General features: G+C 39.2%; 1 long non-coding RNA gene across 1 annotated transcript in view; it reads left to right on the top strand.

Moving 5' to 3' along the window:
• LOC146398748 (uncharacterized) overlaps window positions 1-24,014 on the top strand; it is an 84,244-nt gene that overhangs the window by 652 nt on the left and 59,578 nt on the right. The window lies entirely within an intron of this gene.

Below are 24,014 nucleotides of genomic sequence, written 5' to 3' on the forward strand. Positions count from 1 at the left end.
TTCAAGAGGCAGGCAGCGAAGGAAGCCAAACAAATTATCCGAGGAGGAAGCAGCTGTAGGCAAACAAAAGTGGAGGCGAGCACTGTTTCCTGTAGTAGATGCCATCTGTTTACGCAAAATTCAGGCTTCACCTTTCTATTAAATTATCAGTGATAAATATAAACATGTATACTTTCAGGATTGTAAATATGAATTATAAAAATCATTTTCCTCATCATTTCTATTTGCTGCTATACCACATTTTATGGGTCTTCATTTCCGGCTCCTTGGGTTCTACCTTAATATCTCACCTAGAGAAATCAGCACGAACTGATTTTTCTGAAACTAATGAGCTTCCTACACATCAATATTTTCCAAGATCTTAACCCAAGGAATTATCACATAAATAGATTCCGCGGTACACATTACCACATGGACCCTAAGTGATTGAAATACACTCTGTTTTTGGTTAGAAAACAATCAAATTTTAAAAAGTGGCAGATGGACATTTTGAAATTGCTTAATCGTGTACCTGATACAGATCTCCACGTGTGCTTTGAGCTTCTGTTTGTGATGTGGGCATCAGAGTATACTTACATAGTATTAAAATTTAATGTCTCCAGGAAGTCATTCCAATTACCCCAAGACTCTAGGAATTCACAGAGTTTCTTATCTTGATGTGCTGTTCCAACCCATTTAACAAGCGATTCCAACACCTGCAGTTGGGGGAGTTCCCACTGTGGCCCCGCAAAAGCAAACCCGACTAGTACCCGTGAGGATGCAGGGTCAACCCCTGGGCTCTCTCAGTGAGTTAAGGAGGGGGCATTGCTGTGGGCAGAGGCGTAGGTGGGAGACGTGGTTCGGAGGCTTTCCAGAATCTCTGAGATTTTCGTTGTTAGTCTACCCCACTGGCATGTCCTCTCCCGCGCTGCCTGCGTGGTGAGCCCCAAGCTCCGCACCCGACACCACCTGGTGCACCTGTCTGGGTGAGGCTGTTGCCTTGTGTCTGATGCTGAAGCTTGGCGTCCACAAGCGAGGCCGCCGAGGAAGGAACATGTGGTGAGGAAGTGTGTGTCGTTCCTCAGGAGTTCTGCTTCTTTGGTGGACCCGACACCGAAATAGTTCCCTTCTACTCTGTAAATCAATGCGAATCCATTCTAACAATTCTTTCTTAGAAACATAGAAGTCGATGTGATGTCACTAATTTAGCGCTAATTTTCCTCAAGATCCAGAATAACCCTGTGCCTTTGTCTGAGAAAATCAGGAGTAGCCTAACACCCTAAATATTATTTATTTTCTCTGTTAGCAGTGATTAATATCAAACAAAAGAGGGAAAACTTAGGCGTCAGGAGAAAAACAAATGGCTCAGGAAAATCTGCAAAGAAATGGATAGCTTCTGAAAAAGTCGGTGATGGCTAGAACATGTCAGCTTTTCTCCCTTGAAAATAGTAACGAGTTCCCGCCACAGAGAGGTGCTCTCAGCCTTGATTCTGCAATATTTGCAACGCCTCTTAGTTATAAAATGCAAAAATTTTTCAAACACGGTATTAAACATAGAGCATTTTTGTTTAAAAATAATTACATGCCATTGCACGGAAATAAACAGTTCTCCAGTCTTTGGAGAACAATGGTTTGCCTCTGGTAAAGTCACCCCCCTTTGCCCTCAGCCATCCTGTCAAAGGAACAATAGTGCCCTAATGTGCTAAGTTCTCCACTTGTCCTTTTTAAAAATAGTACTTTATGAGCGCCCTATTAGTGAGGTTTTTGGCATTATCTCAGTATATTTTTCACATACAAAAATTTTTTATTTATATTTATACTTGTCCTTTTATTTTTTTTCTTAAGCTGCTTAACGCATTTTGCTCTGTAGTAATTTTTACTTAGGTATGTTCAATAATATCACCTCTTGAAGCCACTGGTGCTTTTGCAGGAAAGGCTGACTGTTTGTAAGAAACATCCTTTTCCTTTACTTTGGCTGAGTATTTTGTAACTGGGGAAAGGTGGCATTGTGGTCAGGGCTGGGGCTTTGGAGAGAACTACAGACTTCGAAGGCAAGCTCTGCTCCCAGCCTGCTCTGCAACCACCAGCGTGCCTTCACTGCTCTGTGCCCTATTTCTTCTCAGTGGAAAAATGGAGACATGTAATAAAATGTCTACTTCCAAGATTTGTTTTGCAGATTGAATAAGCTAGTTCCCGTCAAGTCCTTCACATTTTGCCTGGTATATGCTCAGTGCTCGATATTTATTACACATAATAATATGATCTTCTGTGCTTGCTAATGAACTACGAAAACATATGGACCTAAGGAACAAGGCTTCTAATTAACAGGAAAAGAAAAGGAGTGAAGATCTGTCAGTAAAAGGAAAATAATGTACCTTTAAATATAGGCGTCTACACAGAGATATTGCTGAAATCATAAATATCTGACCACTAGATGTGCGTAACTGTTTTATAACTAGCAGTTGGGTCCTTAACTCTTTATAACTTTGAGACGCGATGGTAAAAGAGTGTGATAGATGCCCCCGGAGTGTCTCCAGACTCCCTTAGAGTTTGTGCAGGGCGGGTAGATATTTCTAAGCACTCTGTGATAAAACCCTCCTTTTCAAAAAGTGGGAACAGCACATAATTACCTCTGCATGATATTTCTTTGGTAATTGCAGGTACATTGATAAAAATATCTCAACGACTAGGCAAGGAGAGTATTGATTGCAATTTACGAGGCCGTGAGAAAAAGTGATTTTCCCTCTCAAGCTTTAATATAAGCACTCGCTTCTTTTATTTTATGGCAAACATATCCCTTCACATTTCGGCAACTCAGCGTCTTCATGGAAAAAATTCACGTGATCACTCGTCCTCAGGATCGACTCTGTATTTTTTTGCAGGTATTTGCCTGCTTATTATTTTCCTGCTGGGACATTCCTAAAAAACACATACTGGACGTTTTAGTAGTTCTTTCTATCAATATATTTCTTAAGTGTGGAACTTTGAGAACTTCAGATTCGTATTCTTTTTTAGGACGTGAATAAGGAGCTATGCTCCTGAGCTACCCAGGTTATTTGTCTGAGAGATTTGGAGCAGGAATCGTCATACTGAAAGGATGGACTCACTGACTGCAAACATGAAGGGGACTCATTTTATCCTCCACCGTCCATCCGACCCTCCCCCTTCCCGCTGCGAGGCTCCTTTGGCTTTGCCTTCCTTGGGGGAAAAGCATAGCCCACACCTGCCAAGGTCACTTTCAGGTCACAAAAGTCCTCCAGTAACTTCTAGGTTCCGCACAGTCTCCCTTGAATAATTATTTTGTTCAACCCATAGAACTAATTTTAACATTATGAAATCCAGAGGAGTTTTCAGTCCACACCAGTGTTGGAGTGTGGCATGAAAAAATTCTTACTTGATTGATACTGTTGTGGGTACTTGGTAGATGCTTCACCCCTGGGGTTCCTGTTAGGGATGCCAAGAGCTACTCCATACCGGATGGTTACTTTTGGCCATTGCCTTTGTCTTGTTCTGTGTACACAGCTTACCCATTCTGTTGCAGGGAAACCTTATAGAACTCCAGGTCTTATACCGTCAGGAATTTATTTACAACAAGCCAGCCAACCTCATCATCACAATGTGGCACTTATGTAATATAAATATACATTTGTATTCTACCCTGTAGGTACTTGGTTAACCTTGAAATACTTTAATCAGGAGTGCTCCCCCTAGGGGTAGTGAGTTAGCATTTGAAAATTAGGAACTTTTTCTGTTTCTACTGAGAGAAATAAGGAATCCTTGGAAGAATTGTCAAGAGGGAAGTTTCAGCTGAACGTGATTGAACGGTCGTGATCTCAGTGCAGTGTGCGTTGAGATTTGTTAATGTGCATAAGGGGAATTTAGAAATATATGTATTTGTTAAATGGGTGGCGGTGGAGACATGTTTATTGACTAGTAATCCTTGGCCTTTGGGCGAGTTCTAGGGACCTTAAGCTGTAACATCATCCTGAGAGAGGGTCTTAGTCCAGGCGTTTGTTCTGTTGGTGCCTCCAGGATATGGTGGACTCTCTATCTTCCTAGAGGAGATGGTACTAGATGTAGAACTGGATACCCATGAACTTACCAATGTAGAGCTGCAGCTGCTGCAACAGTACAGCTCAGGACGGGCTGGGTCTGTTTGTCAACTAATTTTTCTTTGAGTGGTAGGATTTAGTCTAAGCCTTGCTTTCACTAAACCTTGCTTAGTGAAAGATTTCACTAAGCCTTGCTCTCCCTGGTTGGGAGGGATTATCTGCAGGGCTTGAGTCCTTGTAGTCCTTTGAAGCCCCTAGTCTTACAAGTGGCTGTTTGTAAGAAGAAACTACCATTGTCAGTTCTCAGAAGAAGGGGAATTTCAACTCAGATACTCTGTCCTTGATTTGACCTCAGCAGCTAGTGATCCAGCCCTTTGTTCCTTAGGAGGACGAGTCAGACAAGAATACACTGTGCTTCTCAAACTTAACTCAAGCTGAGGGGTCTTTTTAAATTTGTTATTTTTTTCACGTCATATGAAGAGGGGAGTAGCCCCCACTTTCTTCCCTTCTCTGACTGAGACTCACAGAACTTCAAGAACTGTCTCCAAAAGCCTTCTCTTCATGTCTTCATCCTGACATTTTTATTGTCTTTATGTGGTAAAGAAACTTGATTTTTTTTTTTTTGCTTTTCAAGGCCACACTTATGGCATATGGAGGTTCCCAGGCTAGGGGTCTAATCAGAGCTATAGCTGCCGGCCTACACCAGAGCCACAGCAATGCCAGATCCGAGCCTCACCTGCAACCTACACCACAGCTCACTGCAACACCGGATCCTTAACCCACTGAACGAGGCCAGGGATCAAACCTACAACCTCATGGTTCCTAGTTGGATTCATTTCCGCTGTGCCATGTCGGGAACTCCTTTGATATATATATATTTTTAAAGCTTGTTTTTTACTCCATTTCAAATAGTGGACTCACCGTTCAATTTGGAATGTGGAAACAGTTGGCATCTATTGTGCTGCAGTCTCAGTCTGAGAAGGAAATAGTTCAATTTTGTTATCATATGACGCATAAAAAATATAAGTTCTAGAAAAAATATATTCAGGTAAGTTTTTTTTTATTTTTGAAATGTTATCACATAATCTGTAGTGAATCATTGTCAACACCCAGGACTTGGGCCGATGGACGCTCATCTCCCCGCATGCTTCTGGGATGCTCACAGCAGAGGAAGAGGGTTCAGTAATTAACCCATGAGCTGACAGACTTCGGCTCCCAACTAACTGGTCACATTAAGTCAAAGGTCCATATCACTCTTCCAAGGGGGCAGAAAAGGGACGTGTCACCATTTTCGTGGAAAAGAGTGGAAGCCAGAGCACTCATGACCTTGTTCTGACTACCTTACTAACCGTAAATAAAGGCGTCAGAGCATGAGAGGACAGGGACCACTGGAAGCTGAGTTTGTCTGAGGTGAGCCCGACATGTATTCTAGAACTAGATAGTAACATCTGTGAGTGTAGCTCAGTGAGGACTCTCCACATCAGGTAAAATTAGTCTTATAATTGAAAGGGAAGCTTAGGAAAAGAAATTTGGGAAGAAGAAGCATGCCTATATTTTGGAAAATTATACCTTAATTATCCTATTTGAGCATATCTTTTTCAGTGAAGAGCGAGATTCTATAAGCTCTTTACATATAACTTTAGACATATCCTGGGCTCATTATTTCAGGATCTGGCACATGGAGTGAGCTAAGATAACAAACTGTATGTTTTTATTTTTTTTTTCTGCCATTAAATATTTTATATAGCATAATAAAAAGAATAACTTTTAGGAATAACATAAATAATACACACTCTGAAAATAAGTAAAATATAAAATGCATAAATTGGTTAAAAAACAGTGTAACTATATAAATATGTTCTTACAATTTGTTACATCTTATTGATTCTTCAGTAAAGGCATTACACCATTCTAGGTGATGTGATAAACAAGACATTATAGACCTTACATTGTACCATGGAGAGAAATGGTTATTAATAATGCAATTGTAGACCTGTATTATTTAATTGTACAGTTGCATTATTTAATTATAATTATCATTCTTTGATGGAGAGGAAATCAGAATTAGATCTAAAAAGACTTCAGCATTCCAAAAATGATGTCAAATGACCCCCTTCATGGTGGATTATGCACTTATTTACTATAAGATATATTTCCTCTCCACAGATTCCTTGTTTGTGTATCAAGTGTAGATTTTTGGTTTGCAGTTATTCTGAAGTTTTGATATGAGTCTATATGTATATGAGATTGTTTTAAGTTGTTGTTCTCTTAATTGCAAGTGCATCTCCAGTGTCCTGCATTTGTACCCACCTCTTCTCATGATTTCTGATTTTGGTGGCATAATTGTGCATGGATGATTTCGTATCTTTACTGTATAGATACCTTTACTGGTGGGCCTTGTCATTTGTGGAATTTTTGTTTCCTGTTGCTGTCTTTTCTTTCCGGCCTAGAGAAGTTCCTTTAGTATTTGTTGTAAGGCTGGTTTAGTGTTGCTGAGTTCTCTCAGCTTTTGCTTATCTGTGAAGGTTTTGATTTCTCCTTCAAATCTGAATGAGAGCCTTGCTGGGTAATCTTGGTTGGAGGTTTTTTCCTTTCATCACGTGAAGTATATCATGCCACTCCCTTCTGGCCTGCAGAGTTTCTGCTGAAAAATCTGCCGATAACCTTATTGGGGTTCCCTTGTCTGTTACTTGTTTCTTTTCCCTAGCTGCTTTCAAGATTTTCTCTTTGTCTTTCATTTTGGTCAGTTTGCTTAAGTATGTGTCTCAGTGTGTTCCTCCTTGGGTTTATTTTATATGGTACTTGTTGTGCTTCCTGGATTTGAGTGAGTGGTTCCTTTCCCATGTTAGGGACGTTTTCGGCTATTATCCCTTGGAATATTTTTTCTGTCCCCTTCTCTCTCTCTTCTCCTTCTGGCACCCCTATAATACAGATGTTGGTGCAGTTAACATTGTCCCAGAGTTCTCTGAGACTCTCTTCATTTTTTTTCAATCTTTTTTCTCTTTTCTCTTCTGCATCCATAATTTCTTCTAATCAGTCCTCCACCTCGCTTATTTGTTCTTCTGCCTCCTGTATTCTACTGTTAGCTGCTTCTAATGAGTTTTTTATTTCAGTTATTGTATTTTGCATTCTTCTTGTTTAAGTTTTATATCTTGTATCTCTTTGGTCAGTGTTTCCTGTAAGTTATCCATCTTTGCCTCCAGTTTATTTCCAATGTCTTGCATCATCTTCAGCATCACAGTCTAAAGTCTTTCCTGGAGGCTGAGAATCTCGTCATGGCTTAGCTGTTTTTCTGGGGTTTTTCCTTTCTCCCTCATCTGAGTTATAGTTCTCTGTCTTTTCATTTTTATAGGTTTTTGGTGTGGTAACGTTTTTACAGATAATAGAGCTGTAGCCTCTCTTACTTCTGGTGTCTGCCCCCCTCGTGGCTGGAGTCAGTATGGGGGGCTTGCTGTAGGCTTCCTGATGGGAGGGGCTGATGCCTGCCCCCTGGTAGGAGGAGCCGATTCTAATCCCTCTGGTGGGTGGGGCTCGGCCTCTGGATGGGATTGGGGGCAGCTGTGTGCCTGAGGCTCTTTAGGCAGCCTGTTTACTGAGGGGTGGAGCTGTGATCCCACCTGCATTGTTGTTTGCCCTGGGGCTTCTCAGTGCTCACTGATGGGTGGGGCCAGACTTTCTCAAACTGGCCCCCTCCAGAGAAAGGCAGCTGCTGAATGTTCCTGAGAGCTTTGCCTTCAGTGTCCCTCCCTCACAACAAGCCACATTCACCCCTGTTTTCCCAGGATGTCCTCCAAGAACTGCAGTCAGGTTTGACCTAGGTTCCCGTGGAGACCTCGCTCTGCCCTGGGACCCAGTGCACGTGAAAGTCTGTGTGCGCCTTTTAAGAATGGGGGTGTCTGTTTCCCCCAGTCCTGTGGAGCTCCTGCACACAAGCCCCACTGCCCTTCAATGCCGGATGCTCCAGGGGCTCTTTCTCCCAGTGCCAGATCCGTGCATGTGAGGGTTTGATGGGGGGCTCAGAACTCTCACGCCTGTAGGTGAGTCTCTGTGAACCAGTTAGTTTTCAGTCTGTGGAGCTTCCCACCCAGGAGGTATGTGGTTGTTTATATCGTGAAATTGCCCCTCCTACCTCTTGATGTGGCCTCCTCTTTTTCTTCTGGAGTAGAGTATCTTTTTTAAGGTTTCTGGTCCATCTGGGTGGGGATTGCTCAGCTTTTAGTTGTGAATTTTGGTGTTTTTAGGAGGGAAGTTGAGCTCCAGTCCTTCTATTCCGCCATCTTAATCCTCTCTCCCAAACTGTATGTTTTTCTATATTGGACAGAGGCTTCTATAACATAAATCAAAGAAGTTAGACTGATCAAGTCATTAGTTTATTTCGTTAGCACTGACACAGTCACAGTTTCAGAGAACAAAAGCCAAACAAGGTTGTTTGTAATAGAAAATATTTTGTAAAATAGCCCTTAATCAGAATAATTGTTTGGAAATATTCTATCAAAAATTTAGATGTAATGCTGCAATGAAGCTCAGATTTGAAATGTTCCAACTAATTAATAGCTAGTAAAAATCTTATATAGATCCATGGAAATAAAATTGGAGTGGCCCAAATATTACTGAACCGAGGTAAGGACAATAAATACATGATGCACAAATAAAATGGCACAAAATTCCTCTATGCTCTGAATGTAATTTAATTTAATTATTGACTCTCACATACACAGCTAGTGTATCATCAATCACCAGAGATAATATTTTTTCTATGTCACCAAAACTAATTATAGTCAGAAATCTCTACTCACTGAGACTAAACATTACACTACATTAAAAATCAATCTATTATATGGTGTCAGGAAGGTCTGTTGAGTGTAGTGATTTTTTATGAGCCTCAAAATTCGATGTTAATTACTTGAATACTTTCCATAACTATATCAAATCATTGTTCAACTTCTCTCTGGTAAGCCCTAAAAATACTGAGGATTTTTATTTCATCTTTGTGTTAAGTGATCAATTTTGGATTAAAAGTATTTCATGAAAATGGCCATTGTTCAGATAATTTTCAAATCAGAATATGGACAGAGGGCAGTGAGCTGAACTGCAATGGGAAAATGCTGGGTCAAGGCAGAAGCAGAACTAAATGCCCCATCTCTACACCGAGGGCTTCTTCACTTTTCCCTGAAATGTGTCCCACTGAGTCTAAAATTGTATCTCCACTGCTACACAACACTTTCTATTTCCCTTGATTGACTCTTCCCAAGTTCTCGTATGAATCAGTTCAAATCTGATATTTCATGTTCAAAGATACTTCATGTTAGAGATAAAAGGACTCAGGATATTGGAGATTATCTCATCCATTATTATTCCAGAGGCTGGACAGGAAGGTGAGCAGCAAGGTTGTACCATGACTGCCATGGTCAGACCCTATGTTTCCCACCCACTTTATAGAAACATTTTCACGAAATCAAAAATGAACCACATGTAAACATTGAGTGCTCACAGTTATATTTATACCTAAAACAAATTTTCTCCACTTAAAAGTGTATCTTTTACTTTTTAAAGTTTTTATTATAGTTGATTTAACAGTGTTCTATCAATTCTGCTGTACAGCAAAGTGACCCGGTTTTATATATATATGTATATATATATATATACACACACCATACATTCTTTTCCTCATATTATCTTCTATCATGTTCTATCACAAGTGACTTGATATAATTCCCTGTGCTGTACAGCAGGACCTCATTGCTAATCCATTGTAAATGTAATAGTTTGCATCTACAAAGCCCAAACTCCCCGTCCACCGCACTCCCCCACCTCCCCTTTGACAACCACACGTCTGTTCTCTATGTTCATGAGTTTGTTTCTGTTCTGTAGACAGGTTCATCTGTGCCCTATTTTAGATTCCACATATAAGTGATATCATATGGTATTTGTCTTTCTGATTTACTTCATCTAGTATGAGAACCAAAAGTATATCTTTTCAACAATTGATGCTCGAACATGCACAGGCAAAGGAAAAACAAAAGGAGAAATGAATCTAGACACAGAACTTATACCCTTAACAAAAATTAACCCAAAGTGGATAGTAGACCTACACATGAAATGCAAAGCTATTAAACTTCAAGAATAGGACATAGAAAACCTACATGACCTCGGGTATGGCAGTGACATTTTAGATACAGCACCAAAGGCACAATCCATGAGGGAAATAACTAGCCGGACTTCTTTAAAATTAAAATTTCTGCAATGTTGTAGTTTCTGACAAAACTGAAAATAATCTTACCATTCACCCTAGCAATTGTGCTGCTTTGTATTTATCCAAAGGGCTGGAAAATGTATGTCCATGTAAAAACCTGCACACGGATATTTATAACTTTATTCATAGAAGCTAAACCTTGAAAACAACAAAGACGTCCTTCCGTAGGTGAATGGATGAATAAACTGTGGTGCATGTAAACAATGGAATACTATTCAGCACTGAAAGAAAATGAGCTGTCAAGCCATAGACAGACACTAAGGTGTCTTAAATGCATATTACTAAGTGGAAGACGCTAATGTGGAAAGGCCACATACTGTATGGTTCCAGCTATAGGACATTCTGGGAAAGGCACAGCTATGGTGGCAATAAAATGGTCAGTGGTTGCCGGGGGTTGGGAAGGGAGGGGGAGGAAAAGTAGAGCACCGAGGAGTTTGGGGACAGTGAAAATACTGCCTACATAGTGGTGGGTGCAGGTCGTTACAGACTTGTCCAAACTCAGGGGCGAATGGCCATGTGTACCGTGGACGTGGGTGACGGTGATGTGTCAACGCGTGTCTACCGGTTGCAACACTGTACCACTCAAGGGAAGAAGGTTGCTAATGAGGGAGGCTGTGCATGTGCGGGGACAGGGGCCAGAGGGAAAATCTCTGTGCCTGCCTCTTCATTGTGTCATGAACCTAAAACTGTTTGAAAAAGATGAAGCTTTCAAAAAATAGTTTAATAAACAGCCCCATGTTCCTCCTTCAGCTGGATGAACCAGTTGGTTAACAGCTGCCTATTTGCTCGTTTGCTTTTTATCGCTGCTATTTCTCCTTTCTCTCATCTCCCTTTTCTCTCTCTTTTTAATATCTGTATACTTTAAAAAGACAAAACCGTTTCAACCTAGTTATTGATCGTATAATGTGTCATCTAAGACCCAAGACCTTCTCCTTCGTGGCTAGTATACATTTCTCAGGTTTAGAACTCTAATCTCACTACCGTAATATAGCTAACATACAGCCCATAAGCATATTGATCCTGATTGTTCCAAGAATGGCTCTGCAGGTTTTGGTCCAGTAGCCTGTCAAAAAAAATCACATATTTATCTGTCAGTTCTCTTTGGCATCCTTCAGTTACTCTACAGATTTTGTTTTGTTTTCTTTTGTTTTGGTCTTATATTAAGGATCCTGGATATAGCTGGCTAGTAGAATAACCTGTGACTTCAATCTGCCTGCTTGTTTCCCCCTAATTAGAACCATTTTCCCCCAGAATATTACATAGGTAATATTGTGTCCTTTTCAGTATAACATCAAACTGTTTCGTTATTTGTTATGCTAAGTTTTTGTTAACATTTCTAGGGCAGCAAGCACCAGATTTCTCTATTCTAACAGTTTCATTTGTTTTTCCTTTGCAGTTAATAAGTAATCTGTGAAATGATACTTTGATACCTGAATATCTTGTTTCTTAAGTAAGCCAATAGCTTTAGCATCCAGATGATTTTTTTGCCTGTGTTAATTTTAAAATGGGTATTTACAAACTGGTAAAACAAATTACCAGTTATATATATATGATTCTGAAAGAGGTAACTTAGCATTCACAATATTACTTTTTACTCTTTGAGGATCTCATAAATTTAACGTCTATCCCAGCTGTGCAGGTTTGAAGAACGTACTGTGTAAATGCACAGGGTTAGGGAACGACAAAATGCAGGCTAGGAACCGGCTCCGGTTTCTCTCATGTAGTTCTCTCTTTGAACTACAGAGTTGTGTTTGGCCCTCTAACAATGTTTAGGTCGAGAGAAATGTTGGAGAGTTACTTAAACACAAACAGCGATCATTCGAATTGAGGAGATCTGAGTATCTTATTTCCTTTGGCACCGAACGCCCTGTGCCTCTCGCTTAATCCTTACATTTTTTCCTTAAATTTCCTTTTATTCGGAGCCCATAACTTGAAATGGGCTCTGAGTAACTTGAATAACTTCGTCTTAATATATACATAACCAAGTTATTCAAGTTATTGTAACTTGAAATGATGTGTGGCTTTATCTTATCCCTGATTTTCACACATTTTTTAAAAAATAATATTGGACTGTAGTTGACTTATAATGCTGTGTTAGTTTGAGGTGTACAGCAAAGTGAATCAGTTATGCCTGTACCTGTGTTCATTCTTTTTACAGGTTCTTTTCCCATATAGGTTGCCACAGAATATTGAGCAACGTTCTCTCTGCTCTGCAGGAGGTCCTTGTTAATCATCTATTTTGTATGTGAATATGTTAATCTCAAACTTTTAATTTATCCCTCTCCCGCCACATGTCCCCTTTGGTATCTATACATTTGATTTCAGCATCTGTTTCACACTTATTCTGAGTGTGTGTCTGTGTGTGTGTGTGTGTGTGTGTGTGCGTGCACGTGTGCCCAGAGAAATATTAGTGTGTTTCATTGGGAGTGCTGTCTCAGATCCCATTGAAAACATGATAAAATATACAGTAAATATATGATCAGTAGGCTATATATAAGTTCCTCTCCTATTTGGCTTTACATTTTGTCAATTATAAGACTTTTTTAATTCAAATAACTATTAGGTGTATAGAAAAACACCTAAAATGAAAACATTTATTTTCATGACAGTAATGAAATTAATTTTAGTTTAAGATCAATTATGTATTTAAAATCTTTACATTTTCAAAAGAATTTAAGGTGTTGCTATTGAACATTTCTTTAAAAATGCCACAGACAAGCGTGGGAGATTTTTCCAAGTATTACTTCCATCACTTTACTAAAATTAGGAAAAATGATTTTGTGGTTAGAATATTACCAAATTTTAGCTCCCTCTCTCTAGAAACAGAACAAGAAGAAAGCAATAATAGTGAGCTAATAGCATCAAATCTTTTTTAAACACACACCCATTATCAGCTAAAGAAAATGTAGGGCTTCAGTCGAAGGCATGGTGTCCAGCACTCTGAAAAGCACTTTATTTTAGAGATAGATCAATGTAAAAGAGGAAAAAAAAACCCTACTCAAATCATCTGAAGATGCTGTAGTATTCAAAAGCTTTGGGAAAAATGAGGCTACAGATTGAACAAAATTTTACACTTACAAAAAAAGGAGGGAAATAGGAGTTACCATACAGATACTAAAAAAATCCCCAAACTACACATAATACTTATATAACTAACTAGTAGCTTGAATACTAACAAATAATATGTTTTCAATCTACTTGTGATTAATCAGCTGTGTTCGAACAGAGAGGAAAATATTTAAACATTAGAACAGAAAAACAATGTCAACAGTTTTTAGCTATACCTAGCTTATAGTGTAAGAAAATGCTGTCAACAATAAAATGCTCCTAAAATGAAATTTGGTAACACAACCAAGTTAGTGTGTCAATTGTTACAACCACGATGGAGGACAGTACGGAGATTCCTTGACAACTGAATATGGAGCTACCATGTGATCCAGCAATCCCACCCCTGGGCACATATACAGAGAAAACCATAATTCAAAAAGATGCATGCACCCCAATGTGCACTGCAGCACTGTTTACAACAGCCAAGACATGGAAGCCACCTAAATGTCCATCGACAGAGGAGCGGATCAAGAAGATGTGGTGCATGTGTGTATATATATACTATATACATATCACTAAGCAATTATATACACATATTACTAAGCCATAAAAAGAGTGAAACGTCATTTGCAGCAACATTAATCGACCTAGAAATCATCGTATTAAGTGAAGTAGATCAGAAGGACAAATATCCTGTGACTTCACGTATACAGGGAATCGTATGGAAATGGTACAGATGAACTTATTTACAAAACAGGAACAGGATCCCAGATTTCAAAATCAGCCTTACGGTTACCAAAGGGGAAGGTGGGGAGGGAGGGCTAAATTGGGAGTTTGGGATTAGCAGATACGCGCCACTGTGGACAAAGTAGATAACTAACGAGAGCCTGCTGCATCAGCACAGGTACCCTACTCAATATTCTCATAACCTGTATGGGAAAAGAATCTGACAAAAATGGATATGCGTATGTATAACTGACTCACTTTACTGTGCCCCTGAAATTCACACAGCATTGTAAGTCTACTGTATGCCAATAAAATTACAACATAAAAAAAAGAACCCAGTTGAAAACCACTGGCTGTTTGAGGTGCTGGGTTAGACAGTTTGCTCTCCTCTCCGCCCCCCACTTAATTTGTGTCCACTCAGAACCTGGGAAGTGTCTTTGCACATGAAATTAACTTAGATGAAGTCATACTGAATTAGTGTGGTCCCTAAATCCAGGGACTGGTGTGTTTGTTAAGAAGAGGGAAATTTGAACACGGAGATACAGACACAAAGAGAGGAGGTGAATGGACCGCGTGTTTCAGAGGCAGAGATTGGAGTGACACAGCTGGAAATGCGAGAGCTGCAAGCAACCACCAGAAGCCTGGAGGGGGCATAGACCAGAAGTTCCCTAGAGCCTTCGGAAGAAGCCTGGCTCTGCTGATACCTTAATTTCAGACTTCTAGTCTCTAGCCGATAAGAAAAGACATTTTCTCTTGGTTTAGGTTATCCAGTATGTGGCATTTTCTTAGCGTCACCCTAAAAAATTAATATATTTGGTAAACACTCAAAACAATGATAATTTTAATTTTTATATAAATCATGAACATAAAACTACGCTAAGGCATTTCTCATTTTGCCTTCATCACTTGATCTTTTTTTTTTTAAAGCTAATAAGTACTTATTTCTTGCTCATACCCTCAAAATTGATGACATGAGAGATAAAATCTTTCGTCATTATTCTGGGCCAGGTTTATTTCTTCATGACATCCAAATGTATTTACTGAGCCTTTAATATATATTATATACTCATTGATTTCTCTAGTAGTCAAAGCTTCTTATTTGTGATAAAACTTCAAAAATCACTTGGCTAAATGGATAATGTATTAAGTGTCCAAAGTGTTTTTTTTTAAGTGATTAGATATTAGGTCTCAACTTTTGGGGTTCATCCTTCCATATCCATTGCTTCCTTTGTCTGTGACCTTTGGCAAACTGCTCAACCTCTCTGTACCTTGATTTTTCCTATAAAATGCAGATGATGAGAACAGTATCTACCTCAGAGCGTTCTCATATCTCTGAGTTCATAACATATTTAGACCAGTGTTTGACATACAGTAAACACTCTTTGCAGTAGAGTCTGTTTGCTTCTTGAGATTGTACATTGGGCACAGAGTATCGTCTGATTTACGGACTAGAACACTTGGCTTTCACTCCTCTTTCTCCTCTCTTCTTAAGTCTATAGTAGCTTCAGATTCCTTTCAAAGAATAAGATATTACATATGATTTAAGTAAATTTTCAAATGATTAAAATAAGTGGAAAAATAAAGGACTAGCCTCTCTGATAGTCTTTACTCGGCAGAATCACATGATCCAATGAATTAATTATCAATTGATTTATTCCACAATTAATATGTACCTAGAATAGCAACAGACTCTGAGGATGCAATGAAAAATACAAATATTGTCTTTGCCCTTGAGAAAATTACAGCGGTGGGATAGATGATAAATCCATGATTGTTGTGTGATCAGTGGGACTGTAATGGTACACAAGGAATGCTCTAGGAGCAGAAACTTCCTAATCTAGTTTTGCAGGCATGGAGAATGGGGAGGAAAAGCAGATAATGGGTGGGTTGCATCCGAAGGACAGTAATCAAGTGTTAAATAGGGCAGAAGGTGCCAAGGCCATGTGCGCAGACAGATGAGAGATAATGGCAAATACGACGGGGCCAGAATGCTGTGCTAGGTGATTCTAGAGAGATGAGGCTGAAAAAATATATATATTTGGAGAGGGAAAGAGAAAGCTGAAGACCCAGGCAGGCAAGCTTTCTGTATTCAAATCTTGTGAATTGCATTTTCTCAAGGACACCTCTCTTAGCTTCACCTGATGGGACGAATCCCACTCGTCTAAGGAAGATAAACTGCTTGACTCAAGGCCTCCCGATTTGGATGTTAATCACATCTTTAGAAAGACCTTCCCAGCAACATCTAGGCTGACGTTTGATTCAACAGCTGAGGACAGTCGCCTAGAATGTTGACACATAAAATTGACCATGATGTGGAGTTTCTGACCAGGACAGCAGGACGATGAGGCCTGTGTGTCAGAAGACGACCTCGGGGGATGAAAGGGTGCAGGGAAGAGGGGGCACTGATGAAAACGGTCGTGTCATCAGGCAGACATGCATGAATAGAGATAAGAGGTGACAGAGATAAATCGTTCTTGTTTTGATGGAGAGCACTGTCTGAATAGTTGGAGGGACCAGCGGAGGTGAGAGGAACAAGCGTTGGTAAATGATTGTGTGTTTGGTGTAGGAAAAAAAAGGAAGGCATTGAACACAACTCTCTAATTATTTGTATTTTTAAGTGGAAGCTTTTTTATTCTTTCACTTTAAAGCAAAGACAGTCTATTGCTAATTCCTAATTATTAGTCTTTCCCAGAACACTTAATTTGCAGTGTTCATGCTCTTCTGAATAGCATTCATCAGAAGTTTATTTTAGTTACTTTATTTCTATTTCTCTTTTTTTTTTCTTTCACTTTTTAATAGGTCTCAGTTAGTTGTGAAGTAAAATTTCAACTTGACAATGAGTTCCACACCATTTACACAGGGCTTTGTAACTCTGAAAGTACTTTCATTCACATAAAGCCAGTAAATATTTCTTTGCTATTAGGGTATGATTCAGTGAAGTTTTATAAATAATATTACTCCAACATATTCCGAACTGGACAGGTGAACTCGGTAACAAAAATCATGCAATACCTTGGCCAGAAATAAGGGAAAAAGAGATGAAAGGGACACATTTTGCAAATATTTTTTTTCTCCAAAGGAAAATTAAAACAATACTTTTTGACGTGTCCTTTTCTTGTTCTTATTACCTAGCTCTTTAGTAATTATTAAAAGAGAATTTTCATTCCCTGTCAGGCAAAATATGATTTAGCACCATAACAATCCCACCTCCTCCGCATCATTGGGCTTCTTGATGGAGGATTTGATTAATGCCTGTACAGAATCACTAACTACAGGAGGTCTTTTCAAAACTGTAGGAATGAAATCTCCTTCCCTGGTAAAGAGAACTGTAAAAACGAGCTGTTACAGGACCTTATTGAATTGAACAGATCCGGGATTGAGGACACTTTTCAAACTATAATATTCACGTCCGTAAAAGAAAAGATACTTTCACACTGAAAGATAAGAGAGGCTCTAAGGGAACGATGGTACCTACCTCAGAAAGTCTTTGATAAATAATTGGCTCTTCTCCTGCATCTACACTATCACCATGGGTACAGATTTCCTGTTAAAAATATATTTTCAGGCTACAGAAAGAAAACCAGGGCTGTGCTGGTCCCCTGGTCCTCAGGCAGATTGTTTTGAGGCTGCTTCCCCCACAGGATGGAAAAGTCGCAGTGAACGTGTAAGACAACCGTAAACGTCAAAGAAGGGGAAGCAAACATGACGTAAATCACTTTAGAAAACCTCAGACCAACGATGACACACTCTGACCAACAGTTTTTAAAACGTAGAAGCTGACGATGATAAATTGGGATGTGTTGCTAATGCTGTCAAAAGCAGAACAAAGAGAGTGAAGGGGAGGCTTTCGAGAGCCCAAGGAAGTTTTATTTCTCATCCTTCGCCTAACACCAGGAATAGTAGGTCTAGTTGCAAAATGGAAAACGCCCATAACTTTATCAAAATAACTGCCTTGACCCACTTTCTATACCTAGACAAGCATCGTTATATTTTTTAATGCACGTCTAGAGATACAGGAAACATGGAGATTTGTTTTGTCTTGAGTTCTGCTTAAAATAAATGTTAAGCAGTTTGCTATTATATAGCAATTTAATTTCCTTATTTGCTAGTTTCCTTTCACTTGTTTGACTCCTATAACCTCTAGATTTTCTTTTTCCTCTTAATAACTCAAGTTGCAATCATTAACTGGCCATGTATTTTCTTTTTTTAAAAAAATCATGAAAATCAGTGATACCTGGAGACGCCAGTGTTTGAAATCCGTAGGTATTAATTCTTTTTATTGTTTGGACTCCACAGTAACTGGTCTATTTAATTCTCACAATCTATCATAAAAGTGTGATGTCATTGAAACCTGTGTATAATTATGGTACATGTTTATAATTTGCCTTACATGAGCTTTAATTTGAGGAGGGTTATGATTAAAGATCAGATTTACAGAATTGTCAATCTGAAAAATGTTGTGTGTATTAAAAACTATTTTAGAGAGAGTTCTAAGAAGTTAATGATGTTTCTCCCTTTTTCTCCTCACATCTGAACTTATTCTGTTGATCTTAAAAATTTTGGGAGTTCCCGTCGTGGCGCAGTGGTTAACGAATCCGACTAGGAACCATGAGGTTGCGGGTTCGATCCCTGGCCTTACCCCATGGGTTAAGGATCCGGCGTTGCCGTGAGCTGTGGTGTAGGTTGCAGACGTGGCTCGGATCCTGCGTTGCTGTGGCTCTGGCGTAGGCTGGCAGCTACAGCTCCGATTCCATCCCTAGCCTGGGAACCTCAATATACTGCGGGGGTGGCCCAAGAAATGGCAAAAAGACAAAAAGACAAAAAAAAAAAAAATTTATCCCAACTGCAAACGTGGGATATTTTGGAAGTTCAGGGGATGAGGTATATAATTCTACAGAAGGCTGTAAAAATGTGCGAGAGAAGGATTTACCAGTGCAGAAGTCTGAACTTCTCTTGAGACAAGTCTTGAGAAATGAAAGGGAATTCTTTGGAGGGAACACTGTTCCCCCCCAACTAGAGAAGCATAGAACCCTAAAAAGGAGAGGACATTTCCTGCCCATTTGTAGCTTATAATCCATAGCAAAGATGGGTATTCCTGGCTGAGGGAACAGTATAATTAAAGGCATATGCTGTGAAATCACTTATAAGACTGGAGTAGAGTATATGTGAGCAAGAGAAGCAGAAAAAATAGAAACATAAACAGAACCATGCTATGTGATCATTTTACTCATATACTGAAATCAGATTTAAAAATTCTCAATTACTTTCCCAAGATAGTTTTAGAAAAAGAATATATATATATATGACTGGGACCCTATACTGTACAGCAGAAATTGACACAATACTGTATGTAAATCAACTATACTCTAATAAAAATAAAATTAAATAAAAAATAAAGGTTGTTACGTGAAAAAAAAAAAAACAACCCAATTAAAAATGGGCAGAAGGCCTGCCCAGACAGTTAAAAAATTCTAAGTTACTATAGAATTTATGAATGTCTAAAAGTAGATATTGTCAATAAGCAGTTTTACCATGTGATACGTCTTACACCCTGTCTTTCCTTAATAGATGTATTTCCTACGGAGATGAAACATTCAGAACATACTTGATAAAGGAATATTGTCTGTAACTTTCTAACTATTCTGATCATTGAGATCAATCAATAATAATCAGGATTTTACTAAATGCAATTAATTGCATAATTATTTTGAGTTTTTAAGAATTGAAAATCTGCTAGGTTTACTATTGAGCTTTTGCCAGTAATTGCTATCTTCAAAATAATTGATAACATTTACTGAGCCTTTCTATGTGCCAGGCATTGCGCATAATGGATGAAGGCAAGCATTTATTCTTAAAGGCCTCTATAATCTAGGTAAATCGGAATATTATATTGTTAATACAATATAACTTAAGTACAACATTGCTGTGAATCATTTTATTTCCTAAGTAAATTTATACAATTTTTTCCCAAAGATTTAATTGCTTATAATACTGAAATATGAAAAACAACTCGAAAGTTATTTTATATTATGTGGTACATCTCTCGTTCCCTTTATTTTGTCTAAAACTTCCTTGCTGCACATTTGCCGATTCATGGGACCCTGAGCATTAAGTGATGACTTCGTGGAGTGAATCGCTGATTTTAAACATTGATATTTCCAAATCGCCTTGCAGCTCCAAAATTTCTAAAAATTTGCAGTGTCTCACAACAGTCGAATCATGAGGCAAACGCTTTCATTAGCATTTTCAGTGATCGTCACCAACTGAAGCTTTTTGTGTGTGCTTTGTTCTTCTCACGATAGTTTCCGTGCGCAAGAAATTCACCGGAAGGTCTCAGAATTTTATGAAGTTATATTATTTGCACTGTTTTTCACATTCAGTGTTGCTTCAGAATCCAAGTAAACCAAGAGTTAACTCATAAGCCAAAGGTTTTCCATCTCAAAGGGCTAATTTTTTTAAACACACAATATGACAAAATTGCTTTTCACTGGATGCGCACTTTGCAGTGTGTGGTGTCACAGTGTGAATAATGATTTCTTCCTGAGGCTGAAAATCTGACCACGTGGTATAAGGTCAAAACTACCTTCACTTTAGAGTGTGTGTTTCTTCAGTTCTTGTTACTTAGGGTTCTTTCAATTTTTAAAGCGGTGCAGACTCTGCTTTTCTGCAATGCATACAAAGCACAAGAATCTCACTTGAACCATTTGCTTCCCAAACAACCTGTAGCTGCAAATATTCTTCTGTTGATGAACACAGAATATATCCTGGGACACCTAATAATCTTGATATTATGACTCCTTTGTCTGAGATGTCAAGAGATGATGAAACTGTTGGTTTTCATACCTCTGTATTTGAAAGTGTTGAGTCTATAGTAAAGTGCTTGTCTTTTCTCTCCTCCCCAAAGTGCAAATTATGTGACTCAGGCATTTATAAAGATTATTGGTTCCATCTTTTAAAGCAGTCCTTTCCTGATCACATTTCTACAAAAAACAGGAAGGATAAAATATTCTTAGGCACAGACCAGTAACGGATCCTCACTTTTATTTATTCTGGATACAGTAAATCACTTGCTAAAAGACCTTGGTTAAAGACTTTGTAATTATTTTAGAGGGGGAAGGGCAGTACTTATGTTCCTGTGTCTGACATTTTTAAGAGCAAAAACTATACACAATGAACTAGAGTGATGAGCTCACGATTCTGCCTTCTTGGCTTCTAAGTTCTGAAATTCAGAGATTTGTTTTCCCTATTAACAGCTGCACCTGTAGCACATGTAGTTCCCGGCTGGGGATCCAAGCAAAGCTGCAGCTGAGGCCTGTGCCATGGCTGTGGCAATACTGGATAGATCCGAGCCACATCTGTGGCCTCTGCTGAAGCTTGCAGCAATGCCAGATCCTTAACCCACTGAGCAAGGCCAGGAATCGTACCCACCTCCTCACAGAGACGACATCGGGTCCTTAACCCACTGAGCCACAGTGGGAACTCCCCAGAGGATCTTAAATGAGCCCACAGAGTGCTTAAAAGTTAAAGCCCGGATGTAGCGGTGCCAAGGTTTCCTTAGGTTCTGTGTTTGTGTTTTCATCAGTTTGCCCTGTTTAACTTGCCACTGTGGTCCGATAGCTTATTCTGGAGCTAAACTGGGGAGTAGAGGCTATAAGGGCAGATGGAGCTAGGAAGTAGGAAAAAGGATTTTTTTTTTCTCTTTTTACTGTGACTAAATCTATTTAAACTAAAAAAAATATTCTGAATATCTTAATCACAATTTGAATTCTGCTTGTTTGAATTTCATTGTTTTATATTTTAGATGCCAACTTTCCAAAAAGATACCTTTAAACTTAATCCATTTTAGGGAATTATTCATGTCTTGATTCAAGTGCTTCTACAAAGTGGGAGAAACCTACTCATTTTACAGCTGATTCGTGACGAAATTAACCATCTCAGGGGGAGAAGTGCTTTGATGGTACGTCTTAGTACGGGGCTGGTTCAGATGCACTGAAGCACGTCCCTCCATGCCCTGCATCCTCTGCAGGTCACTTAAGAAACCAGCCCTTTCCAATAGGAAATCTCACGCGAAGAATCACTCAGTTAAAAGGTGACCTTAAGGAGGAGGAAGTGACACTGTCGTCTATTGTTTCTGTAAATACATTTGCCTATTTCCCTTTGATAGCCATCTAAAACTTAGCCATGTTTTGACGTATTTCTAAATCACCTAGTGTATGCCTTCTTGCTTTCTTTTCTTTTTTCGTTTATTGTCTTTTTAGGGCCACACCGGCAGCGTATGGAGATTCCCAGGCTAGGGGTCTAATCGGAGCTGTAGCCACTGGCCTGCACCACAGCCACAGCAACACCAGATCCGAGCCTCATCTGCAGTCTACACCACAGCTCTCGCTAATGCCAGATTGTTAACCCACTGAGGGAGGCCAGGGATCAAACCTACATCCTCATGAATCCTAGTCAGATTCGTTTCTGCAGAGCCACGATGGGAACTCCCATCTCCTTGCTTTCTTAAATAAAATGTGCTAAACAGAAGTGACACCTTTTTGAAAATTTATCATTTTTTTTCTTTTTAGGGCCACACACACAGCATATGGAGGTTCCCAGGGTAGGGGTTGAATCAGAGCTGCAGCTGCTGGCCTACACCACAGCCACAGCAACACCAGGTCTAAGCCACATCTGTGGCCTACACCTCAGCTCACCACAATGTTGGATCCTTAATCTACTGAGCAAGGCCAGGGATCAAACCTGCATCCTCATGGATCCTAGTCAGGTTCATTACTGCTGAGCCACAGCAGGTACTCCTAGGCTATCATTTTGACCTGTGTTTTATTGGGGAAAACACCTATATTTGTCCATTTCCGTCCTTGTCGTTGTCATCTCTGATTATAAAACATCCTATTTAAATCTGTTTTGCGTGTTTTGGGCCTTACAGGAACTCAGTGTTTCATGGTTTATAAGTCAACAGTAAGTAAATTCTGAATAACCATCATGAGGGAATCCTCCTCAGAGGCCAGTGTTTAGGTTCGGAGGCTGAATCTTAAGCAGGTCTAGAGCCCTTATGTCCTCACTTGGTTAGCTGCATTTTTGGAATGTGTTGGAAATGAGTGCTGATTCTGGAAAAAAAAAGGGAAAATGCTAGAATAAAGGAGGAGCTTATGCTCTGCTGGACAGAGCTACGCAACTTTATCTCGGTGGTGGCACCTTTATCTAGGGAAGACTAGATGGGTGAGTCAAACCTGGTTGGATAAGCTCCCCTGGGTCATCACGTTTGTAATTTTTATATTTCCAAGTTTCTCAGCAGAGAGGAGTGAATGTGGGAAAAGGCGAGCATCCTTACACAGGTCTCCTTGTTTCCTTTCCTCCCCAGAATTGAAATCTGAAAATTACTTTCAAACCCTGAGTGAACTTCAGAAAAAGTAGAATTCTTGGAGTCTGTGAATTGACGTGTTAAAAGCAAGCTCTCTGTGGTGCTTGGCAAGGCTTTAATCAGAGAAAAGTGACTCAGTTTGAAGTAGATGGAGTTCAAATAAAAGATGTGCTAGGATTTTGGATATGGTACTTTATTTTGAAACAGTTGCAGCAGATTTGATCTGAAAAATACATTTAAATACTTGTGAGCATTACCTGTGGAGTTGTGTTAGAGATGGTTTCAGATTTTGTGTTGAATATGACATACCCTGTGTTACAGTTTGTGCCAGATGGGATCAAATAGAGAGTTTACAGGTTCTAAAACATTTAAGTGATTTGTGCTATATCTGAAAATAATAAGATTGTGTCATATTCATACAGAATATTACATTTTTTTCCTGCTTTTGCAAATTAAAGTGTATTATCCATCCATAGATTTAAAAAAAAAATGCTTATTCCATTCAAGTGGTTTTTCTGCTTTTCTTGAGATTTTCTGCTCCTCTCCTAAGAGGAAGAGATTGCAGCATTTTAAATGCAGCTGCTTATGCTTCAGA

This window comes from Sus scrofa, chromosome 10 (assembly GCF_054392235.1).
Source record: "Sus scrofa isolate SSC_HxYL_T2T_F1_AM1 chromosome 10, Sscrofa_HxYL_maternal_Yorkshire_Landrace_v2.0, whole genome shotgun sequence".
NCBI lineage: Eukaryota > Metazoa > Chordata > Mammalia > Artiodactyla > Suidae > Sus > Sus scrofa.